Source organism: Panthera tigris, chromosome D4, assembly GCF_018350195.1.
Source record: "Panthera tigris isolate Pti1 chromosome D4, P.tigris_Pti1_mat1.1, whole genome shotgun sequence".
Classification (NCBI taxonomy): Eukaryota; Metazoa; Chordata; class Mammalia; order Carnivora; family Felidae; genus Panthera; species Panthera tigris.
Genome location: NC_056672.1, coordinates 8,229,044 through 8,254,005, shown reverse-complemented (window position 1 = coordinate 8,254,005; position 24,962 = coordinate 8,229,044). Strand labels below are relative to the sequence as shown.

The 24,962-nt window shown below is 40.5% G+C and overlaps 1 protein-coding gene across 1 annotated transcript in view; it reads right to left on the bottom strand.

The window, feature by feature from the left end:
* The window catches only part of LOC102953168 (histone-arginine methyltransferase CARM1-like), a 186,421-nt gene extending 175,434 nt beyond the window's left edge, over window positions 1-10,987 (bottom strand). Inside the window, exon 1 of the mRNA XM_015542955.2 lies at window positions 10,944-10,987. The gene's annotated coding sequence lies outside the window, so the exon portion shown is untranslated. The remainder of the gene's footprint in view (window positions 1-10,943) is intronic.
* Between the last annotated feature and the right edge of the window lie 13,975 nt (window positions 10,988-24,962).

The following is a 24,962-nucleotide window of genomic DNA, read 5'->3' as shown; positions in this document are numbered from 1 at the left end:
TGACCTGAGCAACATTTTTCTAGATACGTGTCCTTTGGCAACGTGAAACAAAAGCAAAAATGAACTATTGGGACTGCACAGAAATAAAATGCTTTTGCACCGAAGGAAACCATCAACAAAACAAAAAGGCAAACTACTGAATGGTAGGAGATATTTTCAAACGATATTATCTGAAAAGGGGTTAATATCCAAAATATATCAAGAACTTACACGACTCAACACCAAAAAACTCACAAGTAATCCAATAAAAAAATGTGCAGAAGGCCTGAATAGACATTTTTTCCAAAGAATACGTACAGACAGCCAACAGACACACGAAAAGATGCTCAACATCACTCATCGTTGGGGACATGCAAATCAAAACCACACTGAGATACCACCTCACACCTGTCAGCACGCCAAGAAACAAAAAGACAAGAAAGTACAGGTATTGGCGGGGATGATGAGAAAAAGGAATCCTCGTGCACTGTTGGTAGGAATGCAAACTGGTGCAGCCGCTGTGGAAAGCAGTGTAGAGGTTCTTAAAAAAACAATTAAAAACAGAATTACCAAACGATTCAGTAATTCCACTACTGAGCATTTACCCAACGAATACAAAAACACGAATACAAAAAGATACATGCACCCCCATACTTATGGCAGCATTAGTTACAATAGCCCGAATATGGAAGCAGCCTTGATTGTCCATGGGTAGATGAATAAAAAAGATGTGGAAATTGCTCAGCCAGAAAAAGAATGCGATCTTGACGTTTGCCACAACGTGAATGGACCTAGAGATATAATGCTAAGTGAAACAAATCCGATAAAGACAAATATCATATAATTTCACTCACGTATGAAATTTTTTAAAAAAGAAAAAAACAAAACAAAAAACAAAACCCCAGACTCTTAAACACGGAGAACAAACTAGCAGCGTGCTGGAGGTAAGGTGGGAGGGAGGGTGGGTAAAATAGGACATGAAGAACACACTTATTGTACTGAGTAATGTAGAGAATTGTTAAGGCATTAGATTGTACACCTGAAAGTAATATAACACTGCATGTTGATACATACACTTCATATACCTTTACATATACTTCAAACATTTTAACAACAGGTTAAAAACATCATACCATAAAACCATGCCCATGAAAGCACCAGCATTCTTGGATAAGGCATGACTGGATGCTTCAAGATTTTCTTGCTAATGTGCATCTCTGGAAATTTCTTTTGTCACCTCTTAACACCATAGAGAAATAGTTGCAAACATAGAAATTTTAAGAAAATTATATTCATTTATTTTCTGCTGATTGAAAAAAAGGCACAATGACTCCATTTCAGAATGACATAACTTCATTAAGCTCAGAGAAGAGTAGAGTCTTATTTGGGCCTTCATTAAGAGCCACTGGAATTAATGTGTTAATTTATGATATCAGCAAAATGCATGGGCATATCTTGAAATTAATGACAGGAGACTGATTAGATGTCTGTTGTGAAATACAGAGCAAGAAATATTTGTTTTATTTGAGTTAGTTGATTTATCAAACCCAAGAATATTGTCCAATTTTTCAGAATCATGGAGATAAACAGAAAAAAAATTTTTAAAACCCATATACCCACCCTGTGACCCAGAACTTCCAATCCCAGGTATTTCTGCAGGAGAACTGAAAACATACATCCATCAAAAAACATTTTATGTACAAGAATATTTACGGCAGCTTTATTTATAATAGCCAGAAACTGGAAAGAGCCCATATGTCCGTCAATAAAAATGTATCAACAAACTGAGGTATATTAATATAATGGACTAGAACCCAGCTAAGAAAGGACAAAGTACTAATACTCAAAACAGCATGGGTGAATCTCAAAACCATTATGTTGAGCGATAGACACTTGACACAGAAGCATACACACTGTGCGATTCTACATAGAAGACAGGCAAGACTGAAACTCAAGGGGGAAAATGTGAAAACAGTGGTTGTGCCTGCGGGGGTGGAGAGGTGCAAGACTGAGAAACTTCCAGGGGTAATGGTATGTTCTCTATCTTGATAGGGTTTAAGTTGCATGGATGGAAGCATTTATCACAATTCATCAAACGGTATACATAAGATTTACACATTTCATTTCACGTAAATTTTACAAAAAAAGAAAATACAGTAAACAAATATCAAACTTTATGATATGCATGCTGAAGAACTTAGGGTGAAATGTACTGATGTCTACAGCTGATCTTAAAATGTGTCAAAAACAAAATGGTGAGGGCGCCTGGGTGGTTAGGTCGATTAAACATCTGACTCCTGATATCGGCTCAGGTCACGATCTCAGGGTTGGTGAGATCGAGCCCTGACTCGGGCTCATGCTGACAGCATGCAGACTGCATGGGATTCTTTCTCTCCCTTTCTGCCCCTCCACGACTCATGCCAACACACGTGCACTCTCATGCTCTCTGTCAAAATAAAGAAATAAGCATTAAAAAAAAAACCCAACAGGTGGATTTATTAATGGAGAGAGGAAAGGATTAATAAATAGGCAAGATAGAGCAAGAATAAGAAAACATTAATAACAGAATCTAGATTTTAGGTATATGGATGTTCACTCACAACATAAAATTTTCATATTCAAATATTTGGGGAAAAAGGAAGTTTGATTCTACTTATGGATATTTAGGTGAAAATATTTCTAAGTGGTATTATCTTTGAAAATTGAGGATTTGTGGTCCTATTTTTATAAAGTCAAAGTGTATTCATCTGCAATATAACCTAAAATATAAATTTTGAAATAGCCACATTTATGTTATCTGGTATTTTTATTAAAACTACATCAGAGGGGCGCCCAGGTGGCCCAGTCGGTTAAGAGTCCGACGTCAGCTCACGTCGTGAACTCACGGCTCGTGGGTTTGAGCCACGCATCGGGCTCTGTGCTGACAGTTCAGAGCCTGGAGCCTGCTTTAGATTCTGTGTCTCCCTTTCTCTCTGTCCTCCTCCACTCACGCCCTGTCTCTCTCTCTCTCAAAAATAAAGCTTAAAAGTTCAATAAAAAACTACATCAGAACACTCAATCTGTATTCTGTGGCTAGAGTGTAACTTTGAAAGCAGTATTTTGAAAGTCAGTGATGAATTGGTTTTTAATAATTGTCTTCAAAAGAGATAATTATTTACCTCTACCGAAGCTTCTTTTTAATATCTATACGTGTCAAGTTCTAACCAGCTGGGAAACTTAATGACTTTTCATTTTGAGTTGTTTAGGATAAAGCAATCACTTTTTTTCTTCAACTGTTTGCTACATAGGGAAGTAAAGAAAACACATTTTAATAGTAACAGATGGGTTAAAGTAGAATTTCTCAGTGGCAATTCTAATTCCTAATAATTCTATCAAGAAGATTGCAGCATTTCTAACTCTTTAAATTTTTACGTGTGACAGACTATGAACATCTTGGAATTACCTTATGTAGGGATATGAGAACCCCATGTGGCTCCTTAGGATATAATCTGTAGCTCTTTAGAACTGACAGCATAAAACAAGGATGACAGATACATGATAGTTCACTGATTCAGTGTAGATCATACTAATCCCCCAGGGCACTCTTTCCTACCTGGCCCAATAGAGCCACAGAATCCTTCTCAACACAGGGACAGACAGGCCTTACTAACTGATCAGACCTGACACGGGATAAAGGTAGTAATCTCGGCCCTTGCCTACATGTCTTTAAGTCATGGATGTAGAAGTCAGATTTCTGTTAACTACAAACATGACTTGACAGTTACATAATTGAACTCTGTTGACTGTGGAGTATTCTCTTTGGCAACACAGGCTGGGTTGTTAAGGAATTTTCAAACCACGAGGCTGAAAAACTCTGTGATGGCAGAGGCAAAATAACGCTTCCCATTTTAGCAAAACAAATTTGTTTGCTATGAAAAGTAGTGTTCATTAAAAGAGTACAAATTTGAAGATCCTGGTATCATCTTTTATTTAGTAACTTTTAAACTATCTCATTCCAAAAGGTTCTGAATGTCCTGAAGAAATCTTTAGTAGAAATGGATTTTATTAGTTTGTTCATTTTCTTTTGGGTGGTTTTTAATGAGGAACTTCTGGTTACAGATGGTGGATTAAAGCTATTTCAATTCAATTTGCCTTCATATAAATCCATCGGACGGAATAACTGGGCTAAAAGGGCAAGCAGTGATCTCTGACTCCATTTAAAATAAACCAGGATTAATCGAATGTGAGAAACAATGATATCACTTGAGCTCCTGGATCTTACTATGCCTGAAGCAGATTCATTCTTGAAATTTTGTTAGTCTTTTTAACTTACTGCAGTTTAAGATGTGATTCTCATACCTCCAACAAAGAGTCCCCAGAAGGAGTGCTATTCTAATAATAATTATGTGTGTGTGTGCGTTTATAATGTCATAAAATAAAATAAAAACAAAAAAAGAATTGAGAACAATGGTGGGAGAGCAAAAATGATATGAAACTTATGTATGGAAAATTACAGGTATCACAGACTGCTCTAATTGCTTTACGTATAACACTCATTTAATTCTCACGACAAAACAATGCGAAAGATATTACTATTATCTCCCTTCTACAGATAAGGAAATTGAAACACACAAAGACTGAGAAATTAACTTACCCAAGGTCACAAAGTCAGGAAATACACGCACTGGGAATTGAACCAAAGCTGTTCAGTTTCAGAGGCTACCCTCTTCATCGATAGGCTCCTCCACTGCTCCACATAAAGGAAGAATGACTACATAGACATACAACCCACAGTCTTATACATTCTCTAGAAATGGCTAGCCATTTGTCTGAGACCTTTCTATCTGGTTAATAAGCTGTTACACAGAGAGATGACCACATTCAGACAGTGGCCCACTGTATCCAGAATATAAACATGTATGAATTACTCACGGAAATCAGAGATACCTAAATAAATGCCGCCTCTGAATTTTCATAAACACATACAGTGATGTGGTAGACAGCGCTCTCAACATGCCCATAAAATATACCAGGTTAAGTTTCATACAGAAGTTGTAATTAAATCAAAAGCCATTCTACTAGAGATCAAAATAATGCTCTTCAGCCATAAATAGCCTAGTTTTATCCACAGTAAATCTTAGTCCATCTAGAGTAAGGGATTAACTTAATTGTTTTGGACATCTACCTCCATGAATATTAATTTACATTGGTGATTTTCACAAACTCCTGGCAGATGGTCTCTCTCTTAAGAGACTAGTCTTTTGAGAGCGAGACTAGAATGCCCATGTTCTCTGTTTCCGAAAAAACAAACAAAAAAAGCTATGTGTCTTGATATAAAAAAAAAAAAATTGAGGAGTCTAACCAAGATCCTTGTCCAAAGAATAAGACACCCCACCTTCACAAGAGATGAGCCCAAGGAGCTGTGATGGACGATGAGCTAACAAATGTGGAGAAAACAGCTCTGGGGCTGTTCTCATCCAAAATGGGGAAATGGGGGAAAAGAACGACTGCTCACGCTTTTTCCAAAAAGAGCATGGCTATGATAGTTTCTTTCTGGAAATTTTTCAAAATCGGCATTATCAATTTTAAGCAATGTAACCTCCTGATGAACCCTCTAAGATGAATCAGTTGCAAAATTAACCCCTAGGCAACACCTTGAGCTGACCTTTTGCATAGTAACTAGATATAAGCCAATTAAATATCATTAAAACATCTGGTAAAAATAATTATTTTGGTTGAGAAGCAGTTGATTGCGGGCCATCGTGTGTTCTGACCATAATTAGTTATCTCGCTGAACCAGGTGTCAATTGAGTTCGATCCTAGCTTGTGGTAATAAAATATCTTATATTTTCCTTCTCTAGATAAAGAAATGTGATCCAAAAATTGTCTGACATCTATAAGATCAAGTTAAGCATAAGAGGAAAATCTGTCCAAACTTTCCCAGTTTTACAGCATGAGGAATTATTATCCCCTGTGTCAGGAGATCTGTGCCTGCTCATTCTGATTTTTTTGGGGGTATTGAGTTTTAAGCTCTACACAAACATCTGTAGACAAAGTTTTTATTGAAGTTAAGCAAGTTAGCTAGATCTTGTACAGAGGGTCAAAGATAGAAGAGAGAGCAATAAAAAAATCTGGAAATAAATATATAGTTCTTGACAGGTTTCTCAATGAGGTTATAAATAATATAGTAGTGTTCTATTTTATACCAGCTCTACCTAAATCCACTTGCTTTCTAAGGTATAATAATAACAGCCAACACACATTGATTCTGGCAATTTGAGAGGCAATATTCTATCTAGATTTTAATGTTGTTGTCTCATTGAATCCTCATAGCAATCCTATAAATTAGGTACTGTTAGAACTCAAATTTACAGATGATTTAAGCGAGGCACATAAATATGAATGAATTTGTCCCAAATCACACATCTAGAGGGTGGCTGAACAGATTTCGAACCCAGACAATCTTACTTCAGAATAATGTTCTACTCATGATGCTCTGTATGCTGTACTCTTTGGCTCATAAGGCACATGGTTTTTCAGGGAGGCTTAGGATACATTTTGGATGAGATGTCCAAAAAGCTAATGGAGCTACAATCTGGGGAGAGGATGGTTATGTAAGATCATCCTTTGAATAAAAAAGAACAAATGACAGCAAATGCAAAGGCAACAGCAACAACAAAACAGATACATTTGACTTCATCAAGATGTGAAACTTTGGGGGCATCAAAGGACAACATCAAGAGAGTGAAACGACAATCCAAAGAATGGAAGAAAATAGTTTCAAAGCATATATGTGATTTAAGGGTTAATATCCAGAATATATAAAGAACGTCTATAACTCATCAACAACAGCGAAACAGCTCAATTCAAAAATGGGCAAAGGACTTGAACAGACATTTCTCCAAAGAAGATATACAAACTGTCAAGAAGCATATGAAAAGATACTCAACATCACTAGCCATTAAAGAAATGCAAATCAAAACCACAATGAGATACCATCTCGGACCCATCAGGACGTCTACTATAAAAACAAACAAACAAAACAAGTGTTGGTGAGAGTGGGGAGAAAATGGAAGGGACCCTGTGCATTACTGATGGGAATGTAACATGGTACAATGACAGTGGAAAAGTTGCATGCTTCCTCTGAAAGTTAAACATTGAATTACAATACGACCCAGCAGTTCCCTTCTAGATATATACCACAAAGAATCCAAAGCAGGGAATTAAAAGAAAGAAAATTCTGATCCAGGCAGAGAGGCAGGACCAGGGCAGGTAAAAAAAAAAAAAATCTGACACATGCTGCAACATGAATGAAACCTGAAAACACTAAGCCAAGTGAAATAAGCCAGACACACGCAGACAGATATTATATAACTTTACTTATAAAGGATTTTAGAAGAGGCAAATTCATTGAGACAAAAAGTAGTCAGAAAGTAGAATAGAGGTTGCCAGGGGTAGAGGGAGGGAAGAAAGGAGAGTTATTATTTAATGGGCCCCCAGTTTCTGTTTGGGATGATGAAAAACTTCGGGAGATAGATAACAGCGATGACTGCACACACTGTGACTGTACTTCGTACTACCAAACTGTGTACTTAAAAATGTTTTAAATGGTAAATTTCATCTTATTTCTATTTTAACACAGGGAAAAAAAATTTTTTTTTAAATGAACAGAATCTACAATGGTTTTTTATCACATCCAGGAACTGGTTTACCTGTAGAATTAAACACATGAATTACAAGGGATCAGAGTAGAATGTGAAGAGTTTCAGAGGTGGGACATCTTCACTGGCTGATTCAGCTATCTACAGAGAAGACACCAGCTGTGCCCAACTGAAAGGAGCCTCCTCGGGAACTCGAGCTGGCCAGTGACCCTTGGTTTATAAAGCTGATCGAAGTGTGTCTCTTGGGTCAGGTGGAATACGGGCACCCAGAACTCTCACACCTGAGCTCTATCCCAAGGGAAAATGAACCAACATTACACGGACAGTTCCACTTGGACGACAACAAGTTTGGAGTGAGATCTAAATGGAATGCCCGTGAGGTGGCTGTGCTGAATTCCATCAAACTCACTGCCCTAGTGGCTAGGCTGCTACCCACAATTAACCTGGAGGAGAAAAGGCAAGGTTGCTTTCCCAGTCATCTAAGAAATTATCTGACAAACACATAGCCAAGCAGCAGCCATTCCTCTGTGCAAAGAGGATAGAATTAAAAAAAAAAAAAAAAAAAAAAAAAAAAAAAAAAAAGGCTTGATTTAAAATTTCAAAATGGCTTCCAAGATGCCAACCAACTGAGTATGAAACTTTAGCATGTTGCTTAGAGTCTCTGAGCGTTGGTTTCTCCATTTCTAAAGACAGGATAAGAATTTCACTTCATAGGGTTTTTGTGTAGCTTGAGTAAGATCTAGCATAATGTCCAGTATGTAACACATACTCCACTGAAATGTATTTTGCTATCACGAGGAAAATTCTTGGGTGCTGTAACGGTCAGTGTTCCCCCAGAGAAACAGAACCAATAGAGGGCGAGATGTTAAGGAATTGGTTCACACTATTCTGGGGGGCTAGCAAGTCCTAAATCGGTAGGACCGGCTGTTGAGCTGGAAACCCAGGAAAAATCTGAGGTGGCAGTCTCAAGTCCAGACACTGTGTGGAGGCCGAATTCCTTCTTCCATTGGGAGACTTCAGTCTTTGCTCTTAAGGGCTTCAACTGATTGGATGGGGCCCACCTGTGCCATAAAGGGTAATCTCTTTTACTTAAAGTCAACTAATTTTAAATTCACATCTAAAAAATGCCTTTACAGCAACATCTGGACTAGCATTCGACCAAACAACTGGTGCCTATGATCGAACCAAGTTGGCACACAGAATTAACCATCACAGGGAACAGGGGACTCAGGCATGTACCATTTCCAGTTAATCATTTTACATGACTAGTTACGTTGACTATGTGTCTCAAGATAAGGGCTGGGGGGAGATCAGCCCATAACGGAAACATAAACAATTAATAAAGACACTGAAAGAGAGGGAGAAGGTGGTTTTCTGGAAAGGGTTCCATGTAGGAGCCCAGCATAGCTACTGGACTTGCTCTCGGAATCCCAGGTTCTCTACCCAACTGGGCTCAGTTTCAAACGCACAATGCTCTGTGTCCCATTCCCTGCCTCACTTTGCTTTGATTTCATAAAAAATCTGTGATTCAAAATTTTCTGAGGTTATATTTGGAGTGTGATTGGTGGCTCTATATCAGGGATGAATCACCAGCTACAACTGGCATGGGGATGGCAATATTTGACACAATATGGGACACTTGTACCATATGCTATTTATAAGATCTTACGTATAGGCCAAAAGAGCTCAGAATACCCAAACGGTGAGTCCTGGATTTTTAGTCATGTCAACCACGTAAGACTGATCGCTAATACAAGAGCTAACTCTTTGGGGTAGAAATTAGTGACAGAGAAAAAAAACCTAGCATGACTTGTGTAAACAGATTCTACCTCTTAGCTGTGCCACTGGGCTACGTAACTCTGTTTGTGGCAATTCTCTATAAAACTGGTTTTCTCTCTGTAGAACAAGGATACAGCTTGTTTCCTCCCCTGTGGGATTTGCACGAATCTGGGGGAAACCACCCAGATGTTCAAATAATATTGTTTCATGAGAATCAAAGGCTTCAGGAAAGTTTGACCAGTGGCAGTCTTTCAAATATAAATTTATGAGGCATCTCAGATATTGACATGCTGGCTGTAATTAGGGAGCCACACTGAAAAATTCCTTCTCATTTCAAGAGAATGTTCACTAAAATTATTCTGCTCCCATCCATCCCACCTCGGAATTGGAACTATGAAACACGGAAACTCACACATTCTTGCAGATTAACAAACCAATAGCCACCTTAATTAATTCTTCTTTGTTAGACATTACATTATAAAAAATTTCCTTGACCTAGTTTCCATCTTAGGATATATGAATAGGCTGCTATAGGTTTTCCAAGCTAAATAAATCTCTACCATTATGGAACTCTGTAATCAGACCTTTGGTAACAAATAGATTGAAATTACTATCTTAAAAAAAACTGTCAGCTGTGCACGTTGGTGACACAAGGCTATGATGCATTTTATTTTCTTAAAAAAGAAACTTCATTCAAAACCTAGTATTGTTCAAATAAATGCACCAAATCCATTAAGTCAAACACAATCACCAATTTTTCTCAACAGTTAATAAGAAAAACCTTGAAGGTTGGTATAGCTTTCCTCGCCCATGGTATAATGCTGAACATTTCTGTAATATGACCATTCTTATAAGATGTTGGAAATACAGACAGATTAGCACATCAATACAGATTATTAGAAGAGTGTGTGAAGAAGGGAGAAAATACTCCTGCCTCCAAAGCACATTCTCACACAGCTTAAAAACAGACGGAGGCATTTTCTTTTTTCTTTAATTTTTTTTAACGTGTATTCATTTTTGATAGAGAGAGACAGACAGTGAACGGGAGAGGGGCACAGAGAGAGGGAGACACAGAATTCGAAGCAGGCTCCAGGCTCTGAGCTGTCAGCACAGAGTCCAACACGGGGCTTGAACCCATGAACCGTGAGATCATGACCTGAGCAGAAGTCAGACGGTTAACTGACTGAGCCACCCAGGTGCCCCAGATGAAGGCATTTTCATTAGCAACTGAACTGTCTTAGCAACTGCAAGGAAAAGGGGAAGCAAGCTATAACTTTAGGACAAGTGTTATTGCCCAAAAAGGGGGGAACACAAAATAAAAGTGTCCACACCATTGGAAAAACTTGAAATTTCAGTGTCTTGACTTCGTTATCTGTTTATTATCTGATGACTCCTTCATTATTTTTAATGCTAATTGCATCAATGTCCTTTATCATTCTCCAGGAAGCCACCTGACATTTGTATCTATAATAAGTTGCAATTACGTTTACCTTGAGAATTCTTTCTGGAATTTTCTAAAACTGCACAATCACTGAATATACTCACGTATCACAAACCAAACATGGGAATTGGTACAGATCAACAAATGGTGAGGTTCAGGACAGCACTACTCTATCACGGCAAGTTACACGGTCCAAAGTGAAGAGAGCATTCTGGACGGGGCCATTCTTCAGCCACGGAGTTCTGGGATGATCTTGGTATAATCCCTCCACCTTCAACAATTAAAATGCTGCATGCATTTCCAATTGTTATTTGATGACAAAATAATATGAGTTACAGAAATCAAAGTCCTGATTTGGGGAGTCACAGAAATCGAAACAAGTAGGATCCTCTCCATATTAAAATGAATCATGAAGGGGAACTTTGTACCACATATAAAGTCAGATTTAGGAAACAAAATAAGTCAGATATAAGTCACACTGGGTACTTCGATGTGTGCCCAAAAAAAGACCTTCTGCATTCTCCTTATAAGATCCTAAAAGCTGCCCACAAAGCATGAAAACTCACTCTGTAACCACAAAATAATTACTATTCTCTGTAAGGATGAGATTGTCCTGACCTTATGAAATTATTCTCAAACCCAAAAATATCATGGCAAATAATGGTAATGCTCTCAAATAAAAGTAATTTTTATAAAACAGATTTACTGCAAGAAAAAAATTGTATAATTCAAGTTCTCGATAGGGAAAGAGCTGCTGTCTGGACACTCACAGAAAAAGCCCAGTTCTCTTCCCAGAAGAGTTCATGTCTCACACAGCAGAGGCCTCCAGAGAATGCCGGTCCAGCTCAAAGGTTCCCGGCCACCCTGTCCAGCGGTCCATGTGCTATGCTCCCCAGTGTCTGTACTTTCTCCCATATCATCATTATGAACCAGGCTGGTGGGTATATAGATCTGTAGCCTTAAAAATATTAAGAATCCTTCTCTTCCTTAGTTTAATAGCATAAAATTATGGTGGAATTTCCTTTTTTTAAGTTTTATTTATTTTGCAGGGGCGGGGCGGGGCGGGGGGCGGGAGAATTCCAAGTAGGCTCCATGCTGTCAGCACAGAGCCCAACGTGGGGCTTGATCTCACGAACTGATCTCACCAACCATGAGATCATGACCTGAGCAGAAATCAAGAGTCAGATGCTTAACAGACTGAGCTACCCAGGCGCCTCTATGGTCGAATTTCTTAATGCTAATACCATAGATTCACTTACATGACATTTAAAAGACACCAATTTTATACACATTGTAAACATAGACACATTAAAAAAAATACTTTGAACAAAGAGATGTCGCAACACAAAGTATTATGGATGATCGTCTCACGGGACAGTTTTGGTTTTTCTGTTTTCCACCTTTACAGTTTCCTTTTTTCTTTACACAATGAGATTGTAGTATTTCTACCCTGGGGGTGGGGGGCAGCCTTTTATGTTGAAAAATGAATATAATTTGGTGCTCTCAAAAGCTTCAAGAGATAATTTGCACATCCATGAAACTGAAATAATGACCAAACAACATGCAAAAAAAAAAAAAAAAAGGGGACGGGGGCAAGAAATTAGCGTAAGTTGAAGCATAGACCTGCACAGAGGAGGTGCTGGCCAGAGAGCACAGTGGAAATTATCCATTTATGACTTACATCCTTACCTACTTCCGATAAGAATCTCAGGCTGTTCATAAGATGTGGTGAGGTCAACATTGGGAAAACTTGCAAAAAAAGCTCATTGGAGAGTGCGGGTGAACTTGGCTTGCGTCAGCCGCAGCACAGAGAGTTCTGGGTCACGGCACTGTTAAATACTCAGAGCGTTCGGAAAGGAGTCGTTGTGCTGGACGATCAAAACAAACTGGCACTGAGACCTGACATCACTTGAACCCACCTATCCATCTTCCTTTCTTGCGAGAAAGGCTGAGAAACAATGTCTAGCGAATCCTTTTCTCTCGCTATTGGTCTGCTAAGCATGCGCCGAAGGAAACAAAGACTTCAGGCTTCCCAGCTGCTTTCGGGCACGACAAGGGAAGGAACGGGATGGAGTGTTCTCAACTGCAGAATTACAAAATGTAACTGAGAGACACCCGTGGCCACGTGCTCGGTGGCTAGGGGCCCGTGGGCCAGGCTGCGCCCCGCCTGGACACACCACGAGGACGGACGCTTCGGCGAGACGCCAGGAAAACGCCAGCCCCCAACCCAAGGCTCTTACTAACTACCAGGCAGACTTCACCTGGAGTCCGTGACATTTCATCAGACCCGAGTGTGAATTAACTTAATAAAGGCCATGCAGTCCCACAGCCATTTAAATTAGTACAAAAATCTGGGATATTAGACTACGAGAGCATATGCGTGAAGGACTACACGGCCATGTGTCTTTATATCATTTCCACGTACAGCCACCAAGGGGAAGTGAGCTTAAGGAAGTCCGCAAAGCAATCAACACTGGCTTGTGAATATTATTCAACTTCTCTAACCCTCAGTCTCCTCATCTATAATTAGGAGGGGGGGTGGTGGTGATGACGACGACAGTAATAATAATACCTTCCCCGTAGGGGTGTTGTGAGGCCATTCACACACTGTGCACAGTACTCACGTGCGGATTTGTAATCACCGTGTGAAGACGTGCTAGGCCCTACTCTTCTCCTCTGATTTGATTTCCTGGCTCTCTTTCCCACGGAGATCATCCTCTACAAACGACTACAATGCCAGCCACTGTATTTCAAAACAAGCAGAGAGCCAGGCTACCTTCAACACTCCTGCAAAACCATTGTAAATGGCTGGCAAATGGCCAAGGGACTCACGCAGGCAAACAGAGGAGACGAGCAGCTGGAACCTTCGGCCGCGGAAGATGCTTCAAATGAATGCAGGTCAAATAAGTCACACAAGTTGTTTCTTTTGTTTTGTTTTTTTTTTAATCTTTGCTTATTTTTGAAAGAGAGAGAGAGAGAGATGAGAGTACGAGTGGGGGAGGGACAGAGAGAGGGAGACCCAGAATCCGAAGCAGGCTCCAGGCTCTGAGCTGTCTGTACAGAGCCCGACACTGGGCTCGAACTCGCGAGCTGTGAGATCGTGACCAGAGCCGAAGTCAGACGCTCCATCGACTGAGCCACTCAGGTGCCCCAGTAACACAAGTCTTTAAATGCTAACAGGAAAATGGGAAGCAAAGTCAGAATTGTCAGAAGAACCGACAGGCTGGACAGTGACTTCAGATCCTTGCATTACTCTGGAAGCCCAGCCACACAGACAGTTTTGTTTAATCAAAGGACTCCTAGACAAATAAATGTATACCCCGTGCACCTGTATCTGACTAAAAACATTTATTGCCAGCTGAAAGGCCTCTTTTTGGACAATCCCACCGTACAAATGTTACTCCGTAAAAACCTAACATCCAGCTGGTGGAAGGCTGGCCCACTAGTCATTCCGGTGAAAAGCCTAAACTACAACACGGAATAAATCGGTGAGTTAGGGCTCTTGTACTTTGTCAAGACGTTCTGCCTTGATGAAAACACTAGCAACTGTGAGAGGAGGAAACTGTGAATTTCCAGAAATAACCTCATTTTCATTTCACACCTCTTATGACTTTCAGATCAAAAACCTAGATTCTCCTAGGTCTTCTGTGCAGTTCATGAAAGCAATCCACTCTCAGGGCACCAAATCCTTCTCCTTCACAACAGGGCAGTAAATTGGTTAACACATTTAAAAATTCACAGAAGGTTAAAGCTAAAGAATCCTTAGAAATTCTAGTCACAGGGTGCCTGGGTGGCTCAGTCGGTTAAGCATCTGACTTCAGCTCAGGTCATGATCTCACAGTTTCTGAGTTTGAGCCCCACAGCAGGCTCTGTGCTGACAGCTCAGAGCCTGGAGCCTGCTTCGGATTCTGTGTCTCCCTTCTCTCTCTGCCCCTCCCCTGCTCACGCCCTGTCTCCCTCTCTCAAAAATGAATAAATTTTAAAAAAATGTTTAATAAAAATAAGAAATTATAGTCTGAATCGTTTATCACTCAGACGAGGGAATAAACAAGGGCACAGAGAGGCCCAGGCACTTGACCAAAGTTGCACAGCAGATTAATTTCTAAATGAATAGCCAACACAGGAATGAGCACTTCAATGTTTTTTTTTTTTTTAAACCAGTGGTTTTTCAAATCGTTTTTAAGGGAAAATGCTTTTTACTATTTTCAAATGTAATCTTACACAGAACTCCAATATACATAAGGGTCAGAGATGCCTACTAAAAGTCAAGGGAGGGACTATCTAACCCAGTGTCTCCTTATCCCTCTTCCCATCTGTCTTACTTCCTCCCCCCATCCCCAGCCCTGGCCTACAGATGCCTCTGCAAAAGTCTGGAATTAATGGAGTGGAGTCTGAACCTTTGCATATATCATCATGAGACTCTGGTTTCTGCTGAAATGCTGGGGCCCCCTGTCTGTGCCTTCCCTATTGGGCTACATCCTCTGCGATCGGCAGGTGCACTACTGGGGCCTGAGGCTCCCAGACTCGTATCTCCTGTTCGTCTTCCTTTCCTTCTGCTCGTGTACGTACACAACTTAATTATTTCTCCTGGTGTCTTCTCTTCTTTTAGGCCACCATCAGGGACAAGTCTATTAACTGCACTGGATGTCTGAGCAAATCTATTTTATTTTAAAATGCATCAAAGCAAAGGAAAACAGATTTTCTGGTTCAGAATGTCACTAGTGTTTTATAGCTGGCCCCTTCTTAACTTGGCAGTCTGTTGGAAAGAAAAAAAATGGAAAATTTTTTTTTTTTCCTGGGGTTTCATCATTCTGAGAGTGATCTGGGCGGACTCGTTCTCCAGGTGCTTGAGAAGAGGCCCCGGACCCTCGATGGGCATGTTCAAGCAAACACGCATCATCACATTAAGCTTTGGGAAAGTCACGGGATTGAAAAACCAGTTCAAGACACCCCGACAAAAGGCAGTAGATGGGAAAAGAAGATTCCCGATTTTTAATTGCCTTTATTTTCACAAATGCTGCGAGCCCAAAGCAAATCTTTTCCCCAAGCCTATAGTACACACAGCATATAAATATGACTCCTTTGGTTTCCCCTCTTTGCTCAATGTTTGCCACCCACAACACCGCTGACGTTTGTCAGACAACTGTTTTTGCTGCGTGACATTATCCTGTACACGGAAGGCCTTCACTCACTGAGGGCCAATAAGGCCACACCCCCAATCACTATGACAACCAGAAATGCACCTATACATTCTCAACACCTCCAAGGAGTGTAGAACTGGCCTCTGACTTAGAACCAATCCCCATCCATCACCTACTCCGTTTTTCCCTTCCTTCCTTGCCTTCTCAGGTCCCCTTAACATCACTCTAGTTCTTTACCACTGTCCCCATAAGGTGTATGACAGTTACCCACTTGTGCACCTGTCCCCACTGCTTCCTGCCCCCATCCTTGAATATCTTGATAGCAAGGATCACATCCCAAACTCTGTGTCCTATAAATGCTCAATAAATGTTCTTTGGGGGAAAAACTGGCTGACACAAACACGAAATGGGAAGAGGTTTTGAAATATGCAACATTTTGGAACTTCTACCTCCTCAACTCCCTGAAACTGATTTTGTAATTTTGGAGAAACTACGTGGAGACATTTTTATTCTCTGGAGGAACGTGTATTATTAGTTTTTGCCTGCTTCTGAGCCTCCTTGCTACCACGGTTACCAGGAAAAAAAATCTGATTCCACCACCAATCACAGATCCACTCAAACTAATTAAACTATGTTTGCAAAATTTGCAGAGTCAAAGTGGTTGTGAAATGGGGAAATAAAAACCTAGGTTTTACCTTAAGGGAATTTCAAATACCAACATCAGACATAAGGGGGTAGATGAGTGAAGTGAAAGGCCTTGCAGGAGTGTGCGAATTCTAAAAGACACAAAGATCTATATATAGATATATCATATATAAATACATGTCATATAAAATATATATGTAAAAGATATAATGAAGGGCTCCTGGGTGGCTCAGTTGTTTAAGCATCTGATTTCAGCTCAGGTCATGATCTCATGGTTCATGAGTTCGAGCCCCACCTCAGGCTCTCTGCTGTCAGCATAGAGCCTGCTTCAGATCCTCTGTCCCCCTCTCTCTCCGCCCCTCCCTGGCTCATTCCCTCTCTCTCTCTCTCTCTCAAAAATAAACATTTAAAAAAAGATAATGATAAGAGACCTAAAATACCACAACACAGAAAAACATCCATGGGTCCGCTATGGCATGAGGTTTCCATATGCTTTTCCATTTAACCTTTCCTATTTAATCCCTTAGCCAATGATACTAAGACTATCCCCATCTGGACAATAAGGCTGCCAGAGATTAAGTAATCTCCACAGAGCCACAGAACTCATATGGAGCAGACCCAGGATTCAAGTTCACCCAAGCTTGCATTTGTTCACCTCCAAGCTCTGAATCACCCCGCCCAACCATCTCCCCCCACACTCAGGGTTGGACCCTCCCCACAGAACTAAAGGCACTTAAACATAAATAAAATAAATTGTGCCACAGCTTCAGAATCACACATCACACTACGTCTTTGTGTGTGTCACTGTTCCCATGTCACGGCCGCTTGCCCAGAAGGAAAGGGCAGAAAAGAAAGGAAAACATTTTTTGATACGTTTGATGCATCCGGTCGTGTGCTTTATAATGAAATCTCATTTAATCCCCATAAGAAGCATCTGTGTTTTCAGATGGGGACATTGAGATACTGAGGGTAAGTCACCTGCCAAATTTCATCTTTCTCTGTGGTCCTACACCTAGGGAAGACTCTACCTGGGATTCAGTGTAAGTCCCATCATGCCATAATGCCACCTGTATGATTCTTTTACATAAAAATACTGAAAGAGACCAGGTTTTCTACAGTATACAGAAATACTGCCTCAGGCAGGGAATACAAGATACCAAAACTTCAAGTAAAATCGCCAGTTCTGCTGGGGTGATCACTTAAGCTCCCGATGGAAACGAAATGATGCAAACTTTTCCCCAGGAGAAGATAGAGTCAAAGTTCCACTACATTTATTTCTGCGTGTTTTTTGCAGAACGAAGAAACAAATCTGGCAGGGGATTTATTGGCTGATCCTCTCCATCTTCAAACAAATTCTGCCCCGTCAGCCTATGTGTTCAAGGCTCAATTTCCTGATTGATAATTATATTAAATGTTGCAGATAGAGCTGTAGTTCTCATCTGATTCTGTGCCTTATAAAAGTCTTTTCTAATCAGTAAAGATTCGTTACAATATGCTTTGTATTAGTAATTATAAAACGGCCATGGTATTTAGTTCGCTTCATTATATTTTCAAGCATCAGGTTCTCAGGTTATTAAATTAGACATGTTACCACTGGGAAGTGTGGCAATTTTTCCTAATTAACAAAGACAAAGGGAGACAAAGGGAAATAATTGTTTCATGGTCTAAAGGTATTCAGAAGCTAATAACTTCTAAGAGTCACTACACTTGGTGATACTTGTGAAACACACACACACACACACACACACACACACACACACACACACAGGACTCCACTTTTGCCAAATAGCACAAAGCAGGCACTCAATAAAACAGGAGTTCTACATGAAATCTCCCTTTCCCCTCTATTTGTGCTCTGGATGCTATTTTAACACAAGTGCAATCAAAATGATCATTGAGGGAAATGTTGCAAGTTATATGTGGTCACCGATGAAAATCAATAAGGCCTCTCAAATAACAGGTCCGAGGAAACAAATTATGCGTAATTCTTACCTTCACAACTCAATGATGCTTGAAATGAAATCCCTTTATACCCTTTATGCAAGAATGTCTTAGTAGTAGTTAGTGGCTTGAAAAAGGGGGTTTTTATCAGCAAGACTTCTGCGGCTGCACGTCTCGCCTCAACTTCAGGGGTGACGGGTGCCGGATCAATGTATTCAGGTGTTGGAAGCATGCTGTCGCTTAGCTTAGAGAGAAATGCTACCTACGGGCTCTTCCTGCTCTTAAATAGGGACAAGAAATAGAAAGGAAAAAACAATCCTTCACATGCAGAGGTTTTTAACTGCCTCAAAGTCCTCGTAAGTCTCAAAATTACAGTTCTGAAAGGGAAAATTAGAGAAACAATCCCTTAATTTCTTTCTCTCTCTACTTTCCAAAACAAAATGTCTTTCTCAGGCAAATTTTACCAAAATAAATACGAGCAAGATTAGACACAAGGAAGTATTTACACTAAGTCATGGAAATATGTATGTATGTGTGTGTATATATGTGTATATATATGTGTGTATATATGTATGTATGTATATATATGTGTATGTGTATATATACACATATATACGTATATATGTGTATATATGTGTGTGTATATATATATATATATATACACACACACACACACATACATACATACACACACCCACACATGCCTATAATGATATAGATATATATGCACAAATAAAACATATACCAATGGTATAAATGTATGTATATGTATGTATACCTATACAATCTTTGGTGTATACTTTATGTATACATATAGATCTATACATGTATCTATACCTACACATGTATACGTGTATCACTATAGGTATATTTATAATATATACATATGATTTTTATAAGGTAGGTACTAATATGATTTTCACATTACAGCTGAGCAAACCGTGGCATAGAGACTTCCCCAAGGCACACAGGAAGTAAGTGCTACAGTCAGGATACGAACCCAGGGAGCCGGGTCCCTGGATCGCGGCACATTAAAGGCAAAAGCCACTTAGCAGCGCCCAGAGGACACTGCATGTACTAACGCCTACTGCTCTCCGACTTCTTATTGTCTGTGCCAGCCACAGGGTCTTTGCACGTACTGTTCACACTTGCTGGACCCCCTTCCCTCTCGTCCTTTTCAACGTCAGCTCATCTGTCACTTTCCCGGAAGCAGCCTTTCATGACCTCCTGAATTATCTTCTGCCCCATCTGAGGTTCTCCCAGGACTACATATTTCCCCTTTACAAGATTACACTTATCTGAGTAATCATGGGATTAAGGTCAGCTTCTCTCACTGAACAGTCAGCCCTAAGAAGGTGAGGACTGACTCTGCTTGTGATCATCTCCAGCTTCTGCCAGTGCCCAGTACAGTATGGAAGGGTATGTGAAGGAATAAATGAACTGCTATTGCAGCCTCTGAGGAGATGAGTCTTTTAGACAAGGTTTTTCTCAGTTTGAAGAATGGAAGTCGTTAACGTCGAGGGCCAAAATGAGAAGGTGTGCCAGAGAATGAAGGGTTGGAGATGGCTGGGGTGGGGACCTCATCCATCCATGTAGCCCACAATCACTAAGCACCTACCTCTCTGTTAAAGATCAGGTTACTATCAACGTCATAATGAAGACAGCTCCACACGGAAATCGTTTTTGCTCTGTGTAACTGAATAAATGCAGCACGGTTCAAGGGCGATGGACCCAGGGAGGGGGTTGGAGGAACAAAACAGCTCAGCACTGACTACAGTTAGGAACGATTTAAGTGGCAAAGAGATCTCTCAGCGAAGTCTAGGAGGAGGCGAATGTGTTTTTCACGTCGATGAAAAAGAATCAGATAAAATCTTCCGTTCGAAGTTACAGGCACCTGAGAGAACACAACTTTCAAGGTGCCACAAAGGGCTTAAAAATGCAGGAGGGCACAGTGCCGGGTTGTGGAGGAAACTGTATACATGCACAACACTTCTGACTTCTTCCCATGGCTGATGAGGAAACTCTGAATAGACATACATGTAGGACAAATATGATGTCAAATGGCACAGACCATTCTCTTAACTTCCCAAATTCCTCTTGTCTCTCCCGCCCTTGGTGCGCCGGGCAAGACCCCTGACCTCTCCTCATTCAGATGCCCACGGCTTCTCTCCTTCTCACGGCGTCAGGGCTCACCTCCACGGAGGTGACTCTCCAGATACCCGTGTCCCTTCCCAAGTGTCTCCCTCACACCTCTTCCCTCCATCTGGGCATTTTATGTTTGTTCTAGACTCCAGCAGCTGTCCACCGTGACTTCCCTGAATCTGTTAGTACAATTTCACTCCGCACGCTCACATCTCCCTCTCTTGCTGGACAAGTGGGAAAGTCGTGCTTAGGAATGTTAGGAAGATCTGGCTGGTAGCAAAGAGGAAATTACATTGAGGTGGGAATTGGGGTGAGCACTCAAAAAGCAACGGCACCCTTCCATCTATCACTCTTCACCCCCCAGAGCTCTTTAAAGTGACCTACACTCTGGGGCAAACCCTTAGGTCCTGGATGTAGGTAAGGCCATCACACACAGGTGTGCAGCTTGCACAGTGCACAAAGGTTCCCGGCCAGGGGTGACACGGGGGCCATCTTCTTGTTAACCACAACTTCTGTATCCGTGCAGAGAGGGGTGCCTTCTTCTAATTCAACAGTGGACCTGTGTGTAGAAGTCTAACAGACAAGCAAAGTTGACTACAACTCTTAAGCCACACAATAGGCCACGTAGGAGGAAAACGAAGAAAGATCGCTCTGTCCGGCAACAAATACGCTGAAGTCCTGAAGTCACACGCACCTTTGGCAATTAGGGCAGAAGTCCCCGTGCTGTCTCCTCCGTACCCACAGCGTAAAGTGAAGCCTGATGACCGACACACCTGCCTTCTTACACACAGCCTACCGTCAGCCTTCTCACTGAAGAGAAAGATGTAATGCCAGTAGAAACTCATGCCAACCTACAGAATAATCAATACACAATTGCTTAAGAAACTCCTACCAATCCTATACACTAATCAATCTAGTCTTTTAAGAAATATATATAAGAAACTAATAAAAACAACTAATATAAAATATAAATAGCTAGGGGCGCCTGGGTGGTTCAGTCAGTTAAGTGTCTGACTCTTGATTTCGGCTTAAGTGGTGATCTCACAGTCATGACATCGAGCCCCGCATCGGGCTCTGTGCTGACAGCTCAAAGCCCAGAGCCTGCTTCGGATTCTGTGTCTCCCTCTCTCTGCCTCTCCCCTGCTTGCACTCTGTCTCTCTCTCTCTCAAAAATAAACATTAAGAGGATATTTGAGGAGGTCTGCTATCTAGACTCCAAAGAACATTCCGTCAACGATTAGCAATGGTTGAATCTAGTTGGAGGGTATTAGGTATTGATAGCACCCACTTCTCAGTATTTCTTTGCGTTCAGATTTTTTTTTTAGATGTTAATAGGCAAAATGATATTGCATCAATAAAAGGAAAAAGGCTACTATAATTTAAGAATGAAAAATAAGAATTCTGAAATGAACCAGATTATTTTAAGTTCTTATCTGAGTTCCAGTTAGGTAACATACAGTGTTGTGTTTGTTTCAGGTGTACAATATAGTGATTGGATGCTTCCATACAAACCTGGTGCTCATTACAACAAGTGCATTTTTTTAATGTTTATTTTTACTTTTTATTATTTTTTTTGAGAAAGAGAGAGAATATGAAGTGGGAAGGGGGAGAGAGAGAGAGAAGGAGACACAGAATCCAAAGCAGGCTCCAGGCTCTGTGCTGCTGGCACAGAGCCCGACGCGGGGCTTGAACCCACGAACTGCAAGCTCATGACCTGAGCTGAAGTCTGATGCTTAACTGACTGAGCCACTCAGGCACCCCCAAGCGCACTCCTTAATCCCTATCACCTATTTAACCCCACCCCCCACCTCCCCGTTGATAACCATCAGTTTGTTCACCGTAGTTAAGAGTCTATGTCTTGGTTTGTCTCTCTCTCTCTCTGTTTTCTCCCTTTGCTTGTCTGTTTTGTTTCTTAAATTCTAAATTCTTAAATTCTTTTGTTTCCCTTGCCTCGGGAGACATATCTAGAAGAAAGTTGCTACAGGCGATGTCAAGGAGGTTACTGCGTGTGTTCTCCACTAGGATTTTTATGCTTCCCGGTCTTAAATTTAGGTCTTACATCCATTTTTTATTTATTTTTGCGTAAGGTGTAGAGAAGTGGTCCAGTATCATTTGTTTGCATATTGCTGTCCAGTTTTCCTAACACCATTTGTTGAAGAGACTATCTTTTCCCCATTGGTTGTTCTTTCCTCCTTTATCAAAGAGTAATTGGCCATATAGTTGTGCATTCACTTCTGGGCTTTCTATTCTGTTCCACTGACCTATGTGTTTATTTTTGTGCCAGTACCATACTGTCTTGATGACTACAGCTTTGTACCATAACTTGAAATCTGGACTTGTGATGCCTCCAGCTTTGCTTTGCTTTTTCAAGGTTGTTTTGACTAATTCAGGGTCCTTTATGGTTCTATGCAAATTTTAGGATTGTTTGTTCTAGCTCTGTGAAAAATGCTGTTGGTATTTTGATAGGGATTGCATTCAATGTGTAGACTGTTTTGTGTAGTATGAACATTTGAACGGTGTTTGTTCGTCCAATCCATGAGCATGGAATGTTTTCCCATTTCTTTGTGTCCCTCGTCAATGTCTCTCATCAGTGTTTCCAGAGTACAGGTCCTTTACCTCCTTGGTTAGGTTTATTCCTAGATATCTTATTGTTTTTGGTGCAATTATAAATGGGATAGATACCTTAATTTCTCCTTCTGCTATGTCATCATTGGTGTATAGAAATGCAGATTTCTACATGCTTATTTTGTGTGCTACAACTTTACTCAATTTGTTTATCAGTTCTAGCAGTTTTGGGGTGGAATCTCAGGTTCCCGATATTGAGTATCATGTTACCTGCAAACAGTGAAGGTTTTACCTCTTCCTTGCCAAGTTGGATGCCTTTTATTTCTTTTACTGTCTGATTGCTGTGGCTTGGTTAATGGTTAGCAGTGGTTGAATCTAGTTGGGGGGTATTACTTATTCATAGTGCCCAAGTCTCAGTATTTCTCCGCGCTCAGAATTTTCTGAGAAGTTAACAGGCAAAATGATACTGCATCTATAAAAGGACAAAGACAGGCTACTGTAATTTAAGAATGAAAAACAAGAAGGAATTCTGAAATGAAATGAATTAACTATTAAAATGAATGGGTCTAAAAACTAAAAAGGTACAAGACCACCACATGCTGAGGCAGATAAATTTTAAAAGAAAGGCTTAAAAACTTCTGACTCATGGGGCCCCTGGGTGGCTCAGTCGGTTAAGTATCCAACTCTTGGTTTCAGGTGAAGTCATGGTTTTGTGGGTTCAGGCTCCACATCGGGCTCTACGCTGGGAGCTGGGAGCCTGCTTGGGATTCTCTCTCTCCCTCTCTCTCTGCCTTTCCCCCAACTTGCGCTGTCTCTCTCCCTCAAAAGAAATACACTTTAACAACAACTTACAAGCACTCAAATTCATTATTTTGAAGTTTCAGAGCCCCAAGTATAAAGAGAAAAATAAAACTAGATTTACCTTTAAAACACGAGATCAAACGGACAACAGACTTCTCAATACAACGGCGAATACCGCAGGACTATGTGGAAATGCATGCAAATATCTGAGGAAAAAAAAGTCTTGAAGCTAGAATCGTATAGGTAATAGACAGAAATCAATCTGAGGGCAAAATACAGATAGCACAAATCCATACAAGACTCAGAGAATTTACCTCCCCTGGACCCAAAACAGTGTTCAGGGATGACTTAAAAGTAGCAAGAAAGCTCAAAGAAATTAAAAAGAAGCAAAGGGTCCTTGACATTAGGACATGCTTCATTGATTAGCAAAGGTTTGAAGATATGGCAATTACTTCTTTTCCGAGAAGCCCTGATCAGTACTGGATGCTGTTGGAAGGCTTAGATAATCATAATCATAATACTGAGCTATCTTATTGAACATATAGAAAAGCAAAGCAGACTTGGAGACATGGAACCAGGTATAAATGGTCAAAACATCAATAAGTAAAAAAAAAAACCGGGTGCATAACAAAATCAATAATGCTAGAGTAAAAATGCCCTATATTTCCCATCTTCCCCAGCGAGAGCCCACAGTTTGAACACCAAATGGAACACAGAGAAAAGCGTATCATTTGAAATCATAAACTCTTAAATGTGGTCACATAGCAGGGACCAGAGAAGGTTTATGTGAAGGTAATGTTTTGTTTGTTTGTTTTAATCTTTATTTATTTTTGAGAGAGAGACAGAGCACGAGCAGGGGAGGGGCAGAGAGAGAAGGAGACACAGAAT